Source organism: Tupaia chinensis, unplaced genomic scaffold (assembly GCF_000334495.1).
Source record: "Tupaia chinensis unplaced genomic scaffold, TupChi_1.0 Scaffold139677_1, whole genome shotgun sequence".
Classification (NCBI taxonomy): Eukaryota; Metazoa; Chordata; class Mammalia; order Scandentia; family Tupaiidae; genus Tupaia; species Tupaia belangeri.
This window is the reverse complement of record NW_006199558.1, coordinates 2203090-2207710: the sequence shown is the minus strand read 5'-3', so window position 1 is coordinate 2207710 and position 4621 is coordinate 2203090. Positions and strand designations below refer to the sequence as shown.

At 37.5% G+C, this 4621-nt stretch overlaps 1 pseudogene; it reads left to right on the top strand.

Moving 5' to 3' along the window:
- Positions 1 to 1000: 1000 nt before the first annotated feature.
- LOC106736393 (60S ribosomal protein L6 pseudogene) lies at positions 1001 to 1708 on the top strand (annotated as a pseudogene).
- The last annotated feature ends 2913 nt before the right edge of the window (positions 1709 to 4621 follow it).

Below are 4621 nucleotides of genomic sequence, written 5' to 3'. Positions count from 1 at the left end.
CATAGGATATGTATGTGCAAGTACACGTTACCAAAGACTTCTTGAAAGGCACTATAAACTATATTCATCACATCAACCTCTAATATATTCCTTTGATAACTAGCGAGCCGCTGAGTCATATCTTTTATTTATTTTTTTAATTTTTTTGGTGTGAGTTATTAAAGTCTTTGATGCTGGACTGCAGCAGAGTCTTGAGAAGAAAACCTACTATCCTATGTCTGGAAGAATTTCTGTCAAAGAAACTACAAAGCATTTTTATATTATTCAGTCTCTGTTCCACTCTTTTCCTCTCCTCCTAACAAAGAAAGAAAAAAGAGTAAGACATCAAATAGGAATGGGGATCAAATAAGTATGTAAAAGTGGTTTGAATCTATATTTCTACATCAATATCCAGTACTGTAAACTTGAGCTCTTCACCATGTGGAAGAAAATGATTATGTCTTCACTCCTCAATATTCACAGTCTCCCAATCATGTCTTTCACCATAAAAAATACAAATGATTTTTCATTTGAATTTTCTCCAAAAGATGAAGTCTCCTAAGGAAATGAATATTTCTGTGTTGCCTTCCTAAATTAATATGGGTATCTACTTAGGCAGAGTTGGAAATTACCACACAAACAGAATAATAAGAGTACAACTCAAAAACAAATACAACAAAGGGAGGGATGGTCGCTTCAAATTTCATAGCCAGAGGACATGGTCAGGGACGTGACACAAGAGAAAATACATGGGTATAGGGCTTGTTTTCTTTTTGTTCTCTGGGTCTTCTAACAATCCCTTGTCAGGGCTGATCCTCCCTAGACTTGATACGGTAGTGATTTCATTTTTAAAAAGGTTCATGTTGGTGTCAGAGATAATCGGTTATCTTATGGATCCTCTCATAGGTCCTATTTATATTCAAAGGCAGCCATAGGGGTATATAGATTTTATAACAACCTAGTCTCCTTTCAAAGTAACAGAAGTTTAGAGGGAGTTCAGTTCTCTTTCCAACTATACAAGATGATAGGCGAAAAAGCTGCAAAGCAGGATACTAAGGAGAAGAAACTTGAGGCCAAGAAGGCTGATGCCAGTGGCAAGGTTAAAAAGGGTGACCCCAAGGCTAAAAAGCCCAAGAAGGGGAAGCCCCATTGCAGCGAAAACCCCATCCTAGACCAGGGCAGCAGCAGATACTCTTGGTCTGCCATGTATTCCAGGAAGGCCATGTACAAGAGGAAATACTCGGCCACTAAATTCAGGATGAAAAAGAAAAAGAAGGTTCTTGCAAGTGTCACAAAACCAGTTGGTGGAGACAAGAATGGTGGTACCCGGGTGGTTAAACTATGCAAAATGCCTAGGTATTAGCCTACTGAAGACGTGCCTTGAAAGCTGTTGAGCCATGACAAAAAACCCTTCAGTCAGCATGTGAAAAAGCTGCAAGCTAGCATCACTCCTGGGACCATTGTGATCATCCTGACTGGATGCCATTGAGGCAAGAGAGTGGTTTTCCTGAAGCAGCTGAGCCGTGGCTTGCTACTTGTAACTGGACCGCTGGTTCTCAATTGAGTTCCACTGTGTAGAACACACCAGAAATTTGTCATTGCCGCCTCCACAAAAATTGATATTAGCAAAGTAAAAATCCCAAAGCACCTTACTGATGCTTACTTCAAGGAAAAGAAACTGCAGAAGCTCAGACACCAGGAAGGTGAGATCTTTGACACAGAGAAGGAGAAATATATATATATTAACAGAAGTTTAAAATAACTTTTAAACAGTTTTTGTTTGTTCCACAAGATACATTTGTAATGTTATCAGAAGCCCCTAGGAGTCTATGAAACAGAACATTATTAGATAGCAAATTGGAATGAATGAATGAATGAATGAATGACTCATGTCGGCTAATCTCCCCAGGTCTGAGTACCTACCTCTGCTGGTGATCAGTGACTGACTCAGTTCACTGCAAGTTAATACAGCATTAGTCATTAGAGGGAAATTTTAAAAAGCAGTGAGAAATTTTAAAAAGTTAAAGATACTCCCTAGCAATTTTTATAAGCAAGAATTTCATTTAGGATAGAAATGTAATGTTCGTGTGTTGGATTATCAATATGTAACAAAAGGGCAAGAGGCCTCTTTTAGATTTTTTGCTTCTGTGACAACATTGCTAGTTTTCAAAACTGGTTCATAAATGACATACTTCTTGAACGAAGTGTTTGCTAGCTATATTCTCTCTTCTCCCTCAGTGTTTTCTTTTGTTTTGAGAGGATAAAGTTCTTTACCTTCATCTATGTAGCACTATTTTAATTTTTTATTTTTAGGTGGCTCATAATAATTGTACATTTTTATGAGGTACAGATTTCTTTTTAAAGAATTGTTTATTTATTTAATTCCATTTGTTGTTATTATTATTATTATTATTATTATTATTTATTTTGACCAGAGAGAGAGCAAGGGAAAGCAAGAAAGCAAGCCACTGGGTCCAGGACTCCAACCATGGTTGGGCATACGGAAATCCAGCGCCTTTAACTACCACACCACCTGCTGGTCCCGAGTGCTATTTTGATGCAATGTAGAGAATATGCATGATCAAATCAGGGTAATTAGCATATCCATAATCTCAAAAATTTATCATTTTTTTGTGTGCTGGGAGTTCAAAATCCTCTCTTCTAGCTATTTTGAGATATACAATTATTGTTAACTGTATTCACCCTACTATGTTATGGAACACCATAACTTGTGTACTCTCCCAAAGCTATAATTTTCTTGAGTATAAATTCCATAGCTGTGAAGTCTTTGTAGCTCCTGAGACATAATATTATCTCCCTAGAACATGTAACAATCTATGGAGAGAGGAATAATTTGCTTTTGTTCCAAGTTCTCCAGTAGGAAGCTTGGGACTTCACCTCCTTATCACCAGATACATAGACAGTTTGGACTTGAAATGCATTGTTTTCTGCCTACAGAGCTCCTGAAAAGATATATTTCCTGTGTCGGTGTGTGTTTATCTTTCAGAAAATGAGTAAAGTCACTGACCCTTTGAGGGTATGGTTGGAGGAGGACTAGGACACTGAGGCAAAATGGGGGGTGAGGAACTAGTGGTGCTGTCAGGAGGGGGCAATGCGCCATGTGGACAGCAGACATAGAGAACCACCATGCCCACTTTGAATTTTCCATTTCAGCCCAACTTTGGACATTTATAAAGTTCTCTTTTGGGTAGAAAATAATCTTATCAAAAACTAGTAGGATTAAACATTTCTAAATGTCAATGATTTTATCAGCTACAGTGATGGAAGAAGTAATTTTAGAGGTTGGGATATTTGAAGAAAAGCAGGCCGAGGAGAGTGACTCATGGCAGACAAAGAACAAAGAAACTGGAGAAGACAAGTTTGCCTACTCGGCAATTTCGCCTGATATCGACAGTTACTTGTCTTTGTCAGATGGCTATGGTTGAAGGGACACTAGATACATTTGGAAACGATACAGAGACGACGTTATTAAGGATAATAATAACAACTAAGCAACAAGGACAACCCATTGTTTAGGACCTGTGGTCCATAGGCTTGGCACTAATCCTTCACCTCCTGAACTGGTTGTTACTATTTAATTTCTGTACAATTTTGGTCTGGCCTTTGCCTGCTTCCGGGTCTTTTTTCTAAAACAGTGCTTCTTTAATCATGTGTCTCTGGTGGATGTGCAATCTTAGAACTCTTAGACCCTCCAGAAAGGCATGATAATTGAGCCACTTATAGGACAATCTTGGGAATCCTTATCTCTCTCTCTCTCTCTCTCTCTCACACACACACACACACACAGAATTCAGAAATTGACAAAGCACCCAAATCTGAACACTCTTTAGTATTTTTCAATCTGGACATAGAAGAAGACTTTTTTCTGATAGCAAAGCTATAAAAATGTGAGTCTAGGTTGCAAATGTCTGTAACTTTCATCTCATGGAGTCACATGTATAAAGAAAGACAAAACAAAGAGATGAAGAGACCGAGTACTGCAGGGTTTACATGAATAGCTCTTTCTCTAGTGCTCTCTAAGACCAGCTGAACCTTCTTCCTACAGTTAGTTATGTGTATAATTCTATCCTTTCCCTCCCTATCAATCCAGTGCAAGTATTCTCTTCATTTATAAATATATATGGAACATCTAATTTACTCTTCACCATTTTATATTCCAATTCACTAAATAAACATTAACTTAAGCAAGGAAAATAGTTAAACAACTTTCCTCAATGTCAAGCAACTACAAAGTTGTAGGCCAGGTCCAACATGCAGACCCCAAACTCTTAACTATTTATCCGCTAAGATCCTTAAGTATACTACTTTTGATCTTCAAGGTCAATTTTATTGACCTATATTTTATTCTCAGGAGAGTCAAATAAGATAACCTAACGAAAACACTTTGACTACTGCAAAATTCCAGAAGCAAAAGCATTTTCCCTCTGGTCCGGGCCTTCAGTGCTCGCTGGAGGCTGTATGGCATTAAACTCAATCTGTTCCATGTTAAATTGGATTTTTAAAGTTGTTTAGTGATTCTACCATTTAGGTCTTTCTTGTTTATTTAACCCGAGACTTATTTTCTTTATACTTTACAATAAAATTTTGTCATAGATAATAATTACAATATAAAGTTAAACGT